Here is a 16,053-nt window from a genome sequence, read left to right as displayed (position 1 = left end):
TAAAAAATAAATGGTCGCTCTTTGCTTGCATGCCAAAAGGTTTGCATGCCCCCAGGTATAGTGAAATAGAGTTTCGAGGTTACCCCTCAATTTGCAGACAAAACATTTGTTTTATCAGGAAATGCCTACCTCTTTTAGGTTACCAAATATTTTTCTATCTGTGTTACAAACAAAACACTTCTTCGGCGATGTCTACCGAAATAGACAAAGGTGAGTGGCGCAGACGCCTCTACTCACATAACTTTGGCGAGGGAATCTTATTCTAGCCTAATCCCCATTTTCCTAAACGGACGGGTGTGTCAGACTAGTCATATATCCTTCGCGGAAACCTACCCTATACCCGAAGTTTTCTTGTCGAAGCAGACTAGGGTGCATGCCCCCTCGGTTTTAGTCATATCGTCCGAATCACTAGTGCTCATCAGGAGGATGGACTAGGGATTGATGAGACATTCCTTGCATGAAAAGACCATTCAGGGTTGGTAAATGATCCAGATTTAAACAGGAACGCAACAAATTACAGGGATAACCATATACACAAATATGCAGCGGAAATAATACTTCATTTCATTAATGGAAAATACTGAAATATGCTTACAACCAGAAATGGAAATAAACCAGCTAGGGCGATGGTAGCTTATCTCTTAGAAGAGATGTGATGGCTACATGCCTCTGAACTGTGTTACAATGAGGCTCGAAGGCCTATTTATTGTTGAGAAACAATGAAAAACCCTTAACATTCCAAAACCTAACCCTAGGAGATGAAACACCAAACTGTGGGCCCCGTTTGGGGTAAATTGGTACATCAACTTCCCGGGGTCGTAACTTTGGCATATGATCTCTGTTTCACGCATACAATAGCTCGTTAGAAATATATATCCGAGTACTACCATTATTGGATTGAGAAACATCGGTCCATTGGATGGACCCATGTTGCCCCCGAATTCCCCAAAAAAACGTCGTTTAGGGCCTCAAAACGGCTCCGGAAGTTCAGGACCCGAAAAACTACTAAAAATAGTAAGTTGTGCTACAATTAAGGAAACTGAAAATGCTGAGAAAGACAATGGTGGGGGTCTAGGTGGACTTGGCAGGTGGCCACCAATATCCACCCGGATCATTCCTCCCCCCTTAGGAAGCAATGGTCCCCATTGCGTTGAGCTCCTCCATGAGATGAGGAAACTTTTGCTGAACCTGTTCCCTAGTGAGCCACTTGCCCTGCTGAAGGAGTTGGCCGGCTTTGACAACTCGATACAGTTGGATATTCTGTTGGCGAGTGTTCTTGATCTGTGTTTCCATGATCCGATCAGTTGTAGCTTGTTCCATGCAATCTGGATTTAATTCTGTGGGTTTGAGCTGTTCTGCAATGTCGGATGTGTCTAGAAATGGTGGAAAGTATGGCCGAAGGCGGTCCACATTGAACACTGGGTGCAGGCCAAGGAATGGGGGAATGCTAAGCTCAAATGCATTGTCTCCCATAGCCTTAGTAATGGTGTAAGGACCATATCGGAGTGGTATCAATTTCCGATAGGCTCCAGTAAGGCGTTCCTTTTGCAAATGCAACTAGACTTTGTCGCCCACCTGAAACTTGTGTGGCACGCGATGTTGATCATGTCGCTGCTTGTACTTGGCATTTGATTTCTCAAGAATGTCATGGACCTGCTGGCGAATATGTTGGATGCGCTCAATGAAGCTGGTGGCCTTATCTGTTTCGGACTGGACATGAGCTGAATTCATGTGAGTAGCTGCAAGTGGCATGGCCACATCAATGGGGCATAGTGGCTGGAATCCCAAACCCACCTGAAAATGGCTATGGCCAGTGGAGCTGTGAAGAGCTCGGTTGTAGCTGTGCTGAACATAGGGGAGGCTCTCATCCCATGTGCGTGGATGCTTTGAGTTATACATGCGCAAAATGTGCACAATCATCCTATTGACAACCTCTGTCTGGCCATCAGTTTGAGGATGGAAGGCTGTGGACTTCGTGAGTTTGGTGTCCAGCATTGACCAGAGACTGGACCAAAATGCGCTGAGAAACCGACTGTCCCGATCTGAGATGATAGACTGTGCAATCCCAAAGTGCACCCACACTCGTTCAAAGAAGAGTTTAGTAGTGGGTTCTGCTGTGATATTCTTCTTGCAGGCCACCATAATGGCCATCTTCGAGAACCTGTCGACGACCACAAAAACACAGTCATTTCCATGCTTAGTGGAAGGAAGGCCTGACATGTAATCCATGGAGATGGATTCCCAAGGTCGACTAGGGGTAGGCAACGGGGTATAGAGGCTGTGCTTCTTAATGGTTGGTTTGGCAATGGCACAGGCAGTACATGATCTGATGTACTTCCCAACATCCTGTCGAAGATTCGGCCAATAGAAATAATTTTGCAGTACTGCCACTGTTTTCTCGACCCCGAAATGCCCAGCAGCTCGACTGTAGTGTGCTTCCCAAATCATCTTGGCACGCTCGCTTGAAGGAACACAAAGGTGACCGAGGTGGCATAATAGGGCATCCTGGAGGTGAAAATCTGCAACACGCCGACCCTCCAAGAGTGTCTGGTATGTGTGGCCGAATTCTGGGTCGCTTTTGTAGAGAAGTGGCCAATCGGAAGTCTCGTGCCCACAAGAGTTGAGCACGGTGGTTAATGCCATGATCGGTGGTCGACTGAGGCAATCTGCAACATTATTGGTGCTGCCCTTCTTATACTTGATATTCAAGTGGAACTGTTGCAGGTATGTAGACCACTTCTGATGGCGATCATTCTGCAATTTCCCTTGGGTCTGTATGAACTACAGGGGTCGGTGGTCTGTGTGGATGACCGTTTCTTTCCCCAAAATGTAATGCTTCCATTGTCGGCAGGCCTGTATAATGGAATACATCTCTTTATCATAAGTGGGGTACTTCCGAACTGTGTCTGAAAGTGTTTCACTGTGATATGCCACTGGATGTCCATGTTGAGTAAGGACTGCCCCAATAGCATAGTCAGAGGCATCTGTCTTGACCTCAAATGGTTGTTGTAAATCTGGTAACGCAAGCACTGGTGCCGTGCAGAGGCGATCCTTCAACTCCATGAATGCCTTCTGTTGAGATTCAGACCAAAAGAATTTTGCTTTCACCCCTCCCTTGGTGACCTGGCTCAAGGGCCAAGAAATATGAGAAAACCCCAACACAAACCTGTGGTAGAAGTTGGCAAGACCTAGAAAGCTGCGGAGCTCTGTTAGAGTGGTTGGAGAGGGCCAATCCCGAATGACTTGGATCTTGGCTGGATCGACATGCACCCCCTGTTCATCAATGATGTATCCCAGATACTAAACCTGGGTCATGCCAAAAGTGCATTTCTCCAAATTGGCACATAGCTTGTGATGCCGCAGTGTTTGGAGAACCTGTCGGATGTGGTGGAGGTGCTCTTCCCAACTCTGGCTGAAGATCAGAATGTCATCCCAGTATACTACTACAAAGGAGTTGGTGAATGGCCGCAAGATGTCATCCATTAGCCTCATAAAGGTTGCAGGAGCATTCATCAATCTGAAAGGCATGACCAACCATTCGAAGAGGCCGTCCTTGGATTTGAAGGTAGTCTTCCACACATTAGAGGGTTCGATTGGTACCTGGTGATGTCCTGACTTCAGATCGATCTTGCTGAAATATTTCGCCCCCTTTAGTTGGTCTAGGAGGTCATCACTCTGCGGGATCGGGTACCTATTATGGACTATGATCTTGTTCAGCGCCCGATAGTCAATACAGAGTCTCCACGTCCCATCCTTCTTCTGTACCAACACGATCGAGCTCCCACAGGGCGATGAACTCGGACGGATGTGACCTTTCTACAGGAGCTCCTGAATCTACCTCTTGATTTCATTGTTCTCCAGAACGGAGTGCCGATAAATTGGTCCATTGGGTAGCGGTGCACCTGGGGTCAGATCGACGGAGTGCTTGACTTGACAGTGCAGAGGAACCCCAGCCGGGGATGTGAAGATGTCCTCGTACTCCTCCACAATCTTGTCCATCTGTAGTTGTCGTGCAGAGGGACCCCGTCTGGAGGCCGCGACCACTGTCTTCTTCTTTCCTTGAGGACGTATCATCAGGAAAACAAATTTCCTGGTTTTGGAAATGATCTTACTGCATTTTTTTGCAGTAATCAAAGAGATGACGGCAGGTGGTGCTACCTCTGGTATCCTGAACAACTTATTTCCCAATGTAATAATAACAGCACGGGGCCTTGATTCATACACAGCATGTCGCTTCCACAAGTATGGTTGTCCTAGTAATACATCACAAACTTCAAGGGGAGCAATGTCACACAATACCTCATCCGTGAAGGGCTTGATGTTGTATGGAAGGTGACACTGCTGGCTCATGCGAAGATCTCGTCCTTGGTGAACCCACCCAATGGTGTATGGTTGTGGATGTGTTGTGGTCAGTAAGCCCAACCGCTTCACGACCTCTGCCGAAATGAGGTTCTTTTGACTCCCTCTATCAACAATGAACTATATCGGGGAGCCCTTTACCCACATCTGAGAGTGGAAGAGACGCTCCTCCTCCTCTGGATCTTCGGGTTCATTTTTCTGGATCTTTGCGGTAGCAACAGTGGCGCTGGGATCTGCATCAATGATCTGCTTCCCTTTTTCATACCCCTTATCGGGTTCTGACTCAGAGTCGGAACATGCATCTGATTCTGAAACCTTTAGCTCAGCTACCAGTGACTGCTTGGCCCGACACTCACTTGTATTATGAGTGGAGCTCTTATGGAACTCGCACCATTTTCCAGTGTCCTTTATCGGCTTCACGACGTTGTTCTTTGCTTGCAGCTTCGGCTGGTTGTCTTGGGCTGTCCCACCTTGGCTTTGTCCTTTGTTCTGTGGTTTCGGGGCACATTTCCCCTGCTTTGGATTCGCAGATCCAAAGTCTCGCTTCTTTTGTTTAAACTTCTACTCGACCTTGACGGCATATCGGTATGCTGCGCCGAGCGAGGGGATGTTTAGGAATTGTATTTCTTCCTGGATGTACTTGTGCAGGCAGCCACGGTATTTGAGTATCAAATGTTGCTCTGAATCCTTGATACCCAACTTTGTGTGAAGGGTATGGAAAATATTGGTGAACTCCGGCATGTCTTGGTCCCTTCCCTGCCGTAGCGTGGTCCACTTTATGTATTCATCCTCATAGCTTCCAACAGGGTAGTACTGCTCCTTGACGGCATCCCGGAACAAATCCCAGGTGGGTGCGGCTGAAAATAGTGAGCCAGTACTTTCATCCTTCTGCTCGCAGTAGGTTTCCCACCAGTCCTTGACGTGGGGGGCTGCTTTGAGGAGAGCAAAAACAATCTTTTCCGGACTCGAAAATTCATGAACAGAAAAACAACCCTCCAGCAGATTTAACCATTTATCTACGGCATCTGCGTCTATCTGACCCTCGAATATGGGGATTTCAAAATTAACTTGTACCTTAAAGGGTGTGCCGTTTCCAGAGTAGCTGCTAGAAGCCGATGCGTTGCTTCTAGGTAGCCGCTGAAGGATCTGGGCAAAGCTGTCCATCATCGCGTTCCATTGTCGCTCGAGGGCTTCTTCGAGTAATATTTTGATGGGATCTCCTGCCCCCTCGTCTTTCTTCTCGTCCGCCATGGGAGGCCATCGGGATTTGTGAGGCTGGTCTTGCAAAGGTTCAACCAGTTCAAGCCCTAACTCCTTATATCCCGACCTTGTTGGGGACATGCAAAGAAAAACAGAGAAAAAGCAGACCGCTCTGATACCACTGATCCGGATTTAAATAGGAATGCAACAAATTACAGGGATAACCATATACACATATATGCAGCGGAAATAATACTTCATTTCATTAATGGAAAATACTGAAATATGCTTACAACCAGAAATGGAAATAAACCAGCTAGGGCGATGGTAGCTTATCTCTGAGAAGAGATGTGATGGCTACATGCCTCTGAACTGTGTTACAATGAGGCTCGAAGGCCTATTTATTGTTGAGAAACAATGAAAAACCCTTAACATTCCAAAACCTAACCCTAGGAGATGAAACGCCAAACTGTGGGCCCCGTTTGGGGTAAATTGGTACATCAACTTCCCGGGGTCGTAACTTTGGCATATGATCTCCGTTTGACGCATAAAATAGCTCGTTAGAAAGATCTATCCGAGTACTACCATTGTTGGAGCAGGCAAGATTGGTCTATTCCTTGGACCCATGTTGCCCTCGGATTCCCCAGAAAACGTCGTTTAGGGCCTCAAAACGGCTTCAGAAGTTCTGGACCCGAAAAACTGCTAAAAATAGTAAGTTGTGCTACAATTAAGGAAACTGAAAATGCTGAGAAAGAAAATGGTGGGGGTCTAGGTGGACTTGGCAGGTGGCCACCAATATCCACCTGGATCAGTAAATGACTATTTGCTATGTGTGAACCAGGGAATGAAAGCTGGTCTCGAGCTTGACCACTCTTCCTTCGTGCGGAAAACACATTACTCTAAAGAGTGATGAGACAATGGCTCCCATGCAATAAATATAGTCTCGCCCAAGGAGTAGATTATAATCCAGGGGTCCTTGGACTACCATTATATTAATGTGAACGATTTTCCCTCTCAATGTTATGGGCACATTGGGAAGGATCCCTAACGGTCGATTGGTTCCTTTTTCAAAGCCTGTCAGATTTCTCATTTCAGGCAAAAGCGATGGCGAACCAAGCGCTTTCCAAGCAGTTGAGGAAAGGATACTCATAGAAGCCCCTTCATCTATGATGGTATCGGCCATGAGCATTCTATATATTTGAGCAATGATTCGAAATGGTACACTAGCCAGTAGACGGGGTCTGCCTAGTAGATTCCAGTTAAAGGAAACAACCAGGTTTCTTGGAGGTGGGACCGAATAGACATCCGGATATGACTCTAACGAACTTCCTTCCTGCGGTAAAGGAATGGGTAAATTGCCCCCATGTTCATCGGAGTCTGTGCTTACGAAAAGAATTTGGACGGTGTCATCCTTGTCCTCTTCGGTGACTGTATCATCTGAAGATGGAACCTCTTAAGGCAAGACCGGGTCAACTGCCACCTCAACCTTTTGACTTTCATCTGGTGTGGATTCAGATGGTTTATCTTCAATGATAGATGCTTCAGCCGACCACAAGGGCGTGTCAGCCTGATTTTCAACTAGTGACGGACTCGGTAAGAGTTTCTTATATCCACGAGGAAGCCGTAACAATGAAACCGGATGGTTGTCCAAAACTCTTTTAGCCTCATCTAAGAAGGGAAAATGGTGGATGGCATGATCACCTTCACACAACTTACAAGGCAATTTATATTTTCCTTTTTTTCCAGGGGCTTCACTTTCACTAGTTGATGGTGTATGCTCAACATGATCGTCAGAGGTTGATGACACCGGGTTGTGCAAACGAGGAGACCAGTCCCTTAAGATCTGAGGGATGCAAGGAAAATCTCAATGATAGTGGTCTCCTTTGCAAATGACACATGGTGATTTAGGCCTGGTCGATGTAGTGTGTGGATTTTCACTAGACGATGCTTGGTTGCCCCTTTTCGCCTTTGGCTCCTTCTTCTTCTTCTCTTTCTTCTTCTTTTCCTTCTTCTTCTCAGGTACTTGATTTTTGGCTTTACCAGCTTCATCAAGTGAAGAGGAAGGAGGAGAGGAAGAATTGGACGAATTAGAGGGTTGGGGGGTAACTCTGGAATCTTTTAGTTGCTGACTCGATTGTTTAGGAATTGCGGTGTTCTAAACGATGGAGGTTGAGAAAAGCCATACGGGCAAGCCAATTGTCAGTCCTGGAAGTGACAATGTGGCGATATGGGGCACACCAACATCTCCCCAAGAGGAGAAGGGACTAGGATTTCCTCCAAGGGGAACTCCTTGGTTAGTGGACTCCATTTTCTTCAACCTAAGACCAACGTAGGAAATGCAATGATTATTCTGTTTAAAATAAATTTTAGACACTTTGGCACAACTTGTTTTTTCAATTTTTAATAGTCAAGAAAAAACAAAAGATGACTCTAGTCACCTTCGATTTTTAGTGAGCCTGAAGTGACAAGTGCTCAGATGGACCTTTTCCATTAAGGAGTCTGAAAAGGAACGAAAGGGACTACTCTGGAAATATAGACAGAGGGATTACCAAACCAATCGCAAAACTACAGAATACTTTTTACGGTACGAAAGTCAATCTTCCCGAATGCTGTGTCCAAGGCATTGCGATCGATAGGGCGGTAGACACAGCTTCCTATGGATAAAGGATTAAGCCTATTGTGATCTCCCAAAATATACTCGACGGTACGTGGGAGCACAAATCCGTACTGGCACTTGTTGGGACTCACAATTGACCTATTTTTGACCTTATCTTTTGCCGTATAATTACCCTTTTTGCAGTCATAAGTGAAAGCTTTTATTTTATAATGACATATTAACCCCAAGGTATGAAGTAACCTTCCGCATGTCTATGTTTAATTGTTTATTTCATATTCGTGAATATCTTTATACTTATCCTTGGAAACGCTGACTAAATTGTCAATAATTGTCTTAAAGCTTGCAGGAGTTATAATGAATAGTTGCTGTAACACTAAAAACAACAACTACGCAGTTGCTGCAACACCAGAAACAACAACTACGCAGTTGCTGCAACACCAGAAACAACAACTATGCAGTTGCTGCAACACCAGCAACAGTAGTTACCTAAAGCAAGCTATTTTGTAACAGCCACGAACAACTGATGGCAGCTATCTAGAGAATTGTGACGTGGCATAATCAAGCGGAAGTCTAAAGAAAGAAGAACACAGTCAGCATGAATAGCATGGGGAAATGGCGAAGGAATATGAAGATCCCGAGAAGACAGTCAAAGTCAGTTACCCGCTGTGTAACAGCTAAAGCTCAAGAAAAGAATGTATTATCATACTGTTGTAACAACACTCTGAATTGCTTATTTTTGACAAAATGGGTTAACTGAATAGGCTGTAATATTCTATTGTAATAGATGTCTCCTCTATAAAGAGGAGACATCTACATGAAACGGGAGTTAGTCGGTGTCTATGGTCAGTCTGTAATCGAGAATCTGAGAACATCAGCAAGTCTGAACTCTATTTGTATTTAATCTTTTTGGCAGATGAATATAAAACTGTTTTGAGCACTTAATCCCGTCTTCGTTTCCCTGGGGAATCTTGTGAGAGGGACTGGGCCCACCTTCCTCACAAGATTCACCCATTTACTTTCCTGTCAAGTGTGTAAGTGTGCAGTAATTTCTTTTCGGTACTCTGTTTGGATTTGATAGCATTACCTCTGGTATTCTTTGTTTTACTAGTGCTCTGTTTCATTGATCTTTGAGTTTGTTTCTCACCGGTGAATGAGAGTGCAGTGTGCATCAGTAATTCTGATTACAGGGGCAGGTGCTGAACGTCCCCATCTGGAGGATAGGGTCCTGATCCTCTGCCAACAGAGCGTCCATTATTTTGCTTTCCAGATTCGTAGTTTTAATTAATTGCTTTTATTTTAACAAGTACTGTAATGACATAACGTAAGAATTACGTATACTACAACTTTCGATGCTTTTAGACTTTAAAGTACATACAGTACGCAGTGCCTTTGAAATAAAAAGACTTTCCCTGGTCGACAATTAATGTGGTACTTGAATGTTTAATTCATAAACAATTCAACTAGCCAACATTTTGGCGCCGTTGCCGGGGAAGGCAACTAAAGAATTCTAAAAGCATTAATGGTTTCTTTGTGAAAATAACAGGTGTATGAGAGGACGCAAGAAACCTAATTTTACAGGCGGCAAAGGAGGAAGGAAGACTTACATCGACGAAATCATCTCTAAGGCCGAAGCATCACAGAGGACGAGTTCCCGGAGACCCCAGATCCAATACTCCTCACAAACAGACCAGCAGACGGAGGAAGTGATAGGACCTGAGAGGAAGCTGGAAGCACCAGAGTACACCGAGGAACCGGAAGAGGAACCTGAAGAAATAGAAGACACAGAAGACAAGGCAAGTGATTCAGGGAAAATCCCGATGGAGGATAACAAAACAGAAGGGAGAGGGGAAAACTCGCTCTCTACCCTGGAATTCCCTATTGGGGAACTTCGGAGAGGAACGACCCCCATGAAAAATATTCCACTCTCGGCATTACCCAATTTCCATGGGTTGTCCTCCGAAGATCCGGACGAATTCCTCTTCGAATTCGACATATTGTGTAGAAGCTATGATTACATAAGTCCTAATCAGAAGCTAAAATTGTTTCCAACAACACTAAAAGGGAACGCATTGAGGTGGTTTATGAGCTTGGGAGCTCAGGCAATCACCACCTGGGACCAAATGAAAGAGGGATTTCTGGCTAAGTATCAAGACTACTGTCGGACAAGAGAAAGAAAGGAAGAATTGTTTAAAATGGTCCAGAAAGAGGATGAGAATTTAGAAGATTTTGTGGAAAGATTACAGTATAATCTGCAGCGGTCCGATCATCCTAATATGAGCAAAGATATTTTGAAGACCATACTGCTAAAAGGGGTAAGAGATGATTGCCTGGACATGCTGAACATGCTTGGAAAAGGGGACATTTCTAAAGAACCCTTTGATGAAATTATTAAGCTCTGTATGCGGTGTTCAAGGGGAGCGGCAGGCAGATCGAAAGGCAGAGATAATGTGTATTCAAGGGTTCAAAAGTCAGCCAGTGGAGGAGCAACAAGAGCAGAGATAGGTAACTTATTAGAAGAATTTAAAACTGAAATGCTAAGTTCTTTTGCTTCACAGATTGACTCTCTGCAGGTCAAGAAGAAACAGGCAGAAGTAGAAGCTGCGCTGGCGATTTTCTGTTCAAAATGCAGAGAGAAACATCCACTTAGAGAATGCCCACTGGATATGATGCCTATATGCACAATCTGCGAGAAGGATCATGAAACACAGCAATGCCCCTCTTTGCCTGGAATCAAAGCAGCACTGCAAACAACTGAAGAAGAAGCTGAAGCGGTGTATCTAATGACTCAGAGAAGGCAATGGCCACAAAGACAAGGTACGAGCTCTAATACAACATTCAATCGTTGGAATAATAGTTCTCCTTTTTACCCACCCATGAATCAAATGCAATACCCACCCTTCAACACAATGAACTTTCCACTTATGCAGCAGCCTTTTCCTGACCCTACTATGTGGAATCCTTGGGCCCCCCAGCAACCATACTTTAATCAATGGAACCCAAACTGGGCAGCCCAGCAAATACCTTTTCCTCAACAACAACAATCTCTTTCCTTACCACCTAATAATCCTCCGAATAATCAGGCAATGAGACCACAGCTACCTGTACAACCTAACCCTAACCCAAATAATAAAGCCTTGCAAGTTATTGACATTCAGAGTCAGTCTATTCCTCCCCTGCAATGTAATGACATCCATCTCCGCTCAGGGAGAATAGTTGAACCTATTATAGATGATATCACGGACTCTGATAAAGAAGAAACTAGAAAAGAGAAACAAGCTAACCATAATACTGAAACAGTAGAAACAACACCTAACAATAATGACCAAACGGTAGACCCACCATTCCCTGAAAGACTAACTCTCACTAAAGTACCTGAACAGCCTACCTTCAATCTGTTAGGAGAGTTACAGAACTTGTATGTCAAAATCCCATTATTGCAAGCACTAAGGGATGTTCCTATATACGCTAGAACTATTAGAGACATCTGTGTAAAGAAGCCTGGAAGGAAGGCTAAAGACCCCCTCACAGTTCATGTGATGGGGGAATTAACTGCCTTAATGACTGAAAAAGACTATCCTGTCAAGTATGGTGACCCTGGTCATCCTACGGTAACAGTCCAGGTCGGAAAAACCTTCATCTCTAAAGTCTTAGTAGACTTAGGAGCTGCAATAAACATCATGACTCTCGAAACAGCTCAATTGCTCCAACTGAAAAATTTTATCAGGGAAACTCCTACTATCTTAGAACTAGCTGACCGTTCTACGATCAAACCTGAAGGGGTCATTGAAGACCTTATAATCTCTGTAGAATCATGGAACTACCCAGTTTACTTTGTGGTCTTACAAACCAAAACAAAGTTGGGGGGTCATCCGTTGATTCTAGGGAGACCTTGGTTGGCTACAGCAGATGCTTTCATCAGCTGTAGATCTGGATCGATGACCATCTCCAATGGACAAGAAACTAAACAGCTGACCCTCTATCCCCATGCCACTCCCATGATTAACAGTGATAATTCTATATGGGTAGACTATGAGGATGAGGAAACCCAACCAATATTAACTATTGGACAAGCTTTGACCTTTAAAGATTCCACCGAAGATGAGCTAATTAGCAGTTTTATTTCTGAACCGTCTTCGGTCAACACAGAAACATCTAATCACTTCGCTGCAATCCTAGAACCAGAATCCCAGCAGAATATGAATGATGAAAACTTATGTCAAACAGCAGTAGGTAACTCTTCCAAGAGCACAACAGTTGAAATTGAGCCTGGTAAAACGCTGAATATAAATCCTGATTTGACTGAGGATGAAAAACAGAAAGTAATAAAGTTACTCCAAGCAAACAAAGAGGCATTCGCATGGGACTACACAGACATGAAAGGAATCTCCCCTGAATTATGTACTCATCGTATATACATTAAGGAGGGATCCCGACCAGTCTGCCAACCCCAACGAAGAATGAACCCTAACCTCAGAGAAATTGTGAAGGAGGAACTCCAAAAACTCCTAAATGCAGGATTCATATACCCAATATCTGACAACGAGTGGGTTTCTCCACTCGTAATTGTACCAAAAAAGAATGGGAAATGGCGAGTATGTGTAGACTATAGATCATTAAATAAAGCAACGCAAAAAGATCATTTCCCTTTACCTTTTATTGATCAAGTATTGGATAATTTAGCAGGTAAGAAATTCTTCTCGTTCTTGGATGGGTTTAGTGGTTACAACCAAATCAGGATTGCACCCCAAGATCAGGACAAAACCACATTTACCAGCCCATGGGGAACCTTTGCCTATAGAGTACTGCCATTTGGGTTGTGTAATGCTCCAGCGACATTTCAGAGAGCGGTGATAGGAATCTTTTCTGATATGTTAAACGACTCATTAGAAATATTCATGGACGACTTTACTCCTTATGGAGTGACCTTTGAAGATGCCCTGCAAAACCTTGAAAAAGTACTCAAGAGGTGTATTGAAGCACACCTCGCTTTGAGCACTGAAAAGTGCCACATGATGATGAATCAGGGCATTGTATTAGGTCATTTCATTTCATTTTTAGGAATCCAAGTCGACCCAGCTAAGATTCAGGTGATTCAGAACCTTCCTATCCCCAAAACACAAACAGAGGTGAGAAGTTTTTTAGGACATGCCGGTTATTACAGAAGATTTATTAAAGATTTCTCTAAAATAGCCTCTCCTTTGTTTGTGTTATTAATGAAAAATGCTGAATTCAAGTGGACTGATGACTGTGAGACTGCATTCAATAAACTTAAGCATCAGTTGTCCACAGCTCCTATTTTGAGAGGACCCGATTGGGCACTGCCCTTTCACATTTCCTCTGATGCCTCAGACACGGCAATTGGAGCTGTCCTGGGTCAGGAAGAAAACAATCTCCCCTATGCTATCTATTTCATTAGCAAAAACATGACACCAGCTGAGTTAAATTATACGGTAACTGAGAAAGAATTTTTAGCAGTTATTTATGCTATTAATAAATTTCGGCATTATATTACTGGCTATACTACCTTTGTGCATACAGACCACTCGGCCATCAAGTATTTAATGAATAAATCAATTACTAATGCTCGAGTCACCAGGTGGTTATTACTATTACAGGAATTTGATATCACAATAGTAGATAGGCCAGGAAAAGAAATGTAGTTGCTGATTTTCTTTCTCGGTTAAAAACCAATGAAAATGTTCCAGTAGATGATTCTTTTCCTGATGAGTATCTATTTGCAGTATCTGCTCACTCACCTTGGTATGCAGACATTGCCAATTATTTATTTGCAGGAAAATTGCCATCACACCTACCACACAGAGAAAGAAGAAAAATCATCCAGCAAAGTGCTAGGTACAGTTGGATAAGCGGGTGTCTGTTCCATACAGGGATAGATCAAGAAATCAGGAGATGCGTTGGGGAAGACGAGATTTATGACATATTGAAAGCTTGTCACGATGGTCCTTGTGGAGGACATTTTGCAGATAAAAGAACAGCTCACAAGGTACTTAGAATGGGATATTACTGGCCATCACTTTTTAAAGACGCAAAAAAATATGTGAAGGCTTGTGACAGCTGCCAAGGAATGGGCCAGCCCAACCATAGGGATGAAATGCCACTCAACCCTCAGGTAACTCTCGAACCCTTTGAGAAATGGGCATTAGATTTTGTAGGTCCCATTAACCCTCCATCCAATCAAAGAGTTTACATTTTAGTATGCACAGATTACATGATTAATGGGTAGAGGCCAAAGCACTCATCAAAGCTAATGAAGAAGCAGTATTAACATTCCTATTTGAAGAAATCTTCGTTAGATTTGGACTACCCAGAGAATTAGTCACTGATGGAGGACCTCCTTTTAATTCCCACGGTTTCAAAGATACGCTTCAGAAATATCATATCAAACATAAGATGACCACACCTTACCACCCCCAAGCAAATGGGCAGGTGGAAAGCACAAACAAGGTCATAGAAGCTATCTTAACAAAAACAATAAAGGAGAATAGAAGGGACTGGTTTCAGCGTTTGCCCGAGGCTCTTTGGGCCTACAAAACTACCTGGAGAAACACAACAGGATTTTCACCCTATGAATTGGTTTTTGGAAAGAATGCTATTTTTCCTGTAGAATTTGAAATTAAAACCTTAAGAACTACCTTAGCTGTTAACCTTGATTTAACTGATGCACAGACAGCCAGGTTGCAGCAGTTGCAGGAACTGGACGAGAAAAGATTGGATGCCGTCCACCAAACAACTATGATACAGCAACAAAGGAGCAGATGGCATGACAGAACCATTAAGCAAAAGCAGTTCCAGAAAGGTGACTGGGCTCTTCTTTACGACTCACGTTTCGAGAACTTTCAAGGGAAGCTGAGAACAAGATGGCTGGGACCGTATGAAGTGGATACTGTTTTCCCAAATGGAACAGTTAGACTAGTAACAATCGATGGAAGCAGAACACCACTGTTGGTGAATGGCTACCGACTTCGGTTGTATCAGCGGCCGGTTTCCAAAGAGGACTTTAAAGCCACTTGCATGGCAATAAAACAGTATTCTTTTCCAGGGGAACTTGCCGTCCCTCAGAACACTTGAATTTCTATTATTTATGTAATTATTAGGATTAGAATTTTTTTTTTTAGGAACTAATAAATCCTGCCAAGGATTGCAATATTATATTTCCAGATTTTGCAGATGTAGCATGGAAAGTAGCTGAGAGCAAGGTTTCAAAAGAAACTACAGGGCGGACTCCGAATTCCTGTTGCTGCAACACCATTTCCTGTTGCTGCAACACCATTTCTTGTTGCTGCAACACCAATTCCTGTTGCTGCAACACCAATTCCTGTTGCTGCAACACCATTTCCTGTTGCTGCAACACCATTCCCAGTTGCTGCAACACCATTTCCTGTTGCTGCAACACCATTCCCAGTTGCTGCAACACCATTCCCAGTTGCTGCAACACCACTTCCCGTTGCTGCAACACCACTTCCCGTTGTCCCAACATTATTCCTGTTGCTGTAACACTAGTTCCATTATTCCAGCACATTCCCCGTTGCCCAACGGTAATTCTCTGTGGCTGCAACACCAATCTCGGTGCCACGATAGTGCTCCCTGATCTGAAATATCCTTCCCACACGAAACATATCACCTTTCGTGATGATTACAGAACCTCACCGTCATTTCCCGTCATTATCATATTCCCGTGCTTTCAGATCCGCAGTAATGATTATAATTTGACAGCAAACGAGAAAAGACTTTTTGACGCAGCGATCCAAAAAGGTAAAGGACGAAGGTACGCACGTTTATGAGTAAGCATTAAATAATAGATAAGCGGAAAAAGGGTGATAGGTCCATCAAATGATTGCATTCCCCAATCATATCAT

This window comes from Pinus tabuliformis, chromosome 8 (assembly GCF_031772625.1).
Source record: "Pinus tabuliformis cultivar Carrire ecotype Pingquan chromosome 8, CPIR1, whole genome shotgun sequence".
NCBI classification, from domain to species: Eukaryota; Viridiplantae; Streptophyta; class Pinopsida; order Pinales; family Pinaceae; genus Pinus; species Pinus tabuliformis.
Note: the sequence above shows the minus strand (reverse complement) of the source record.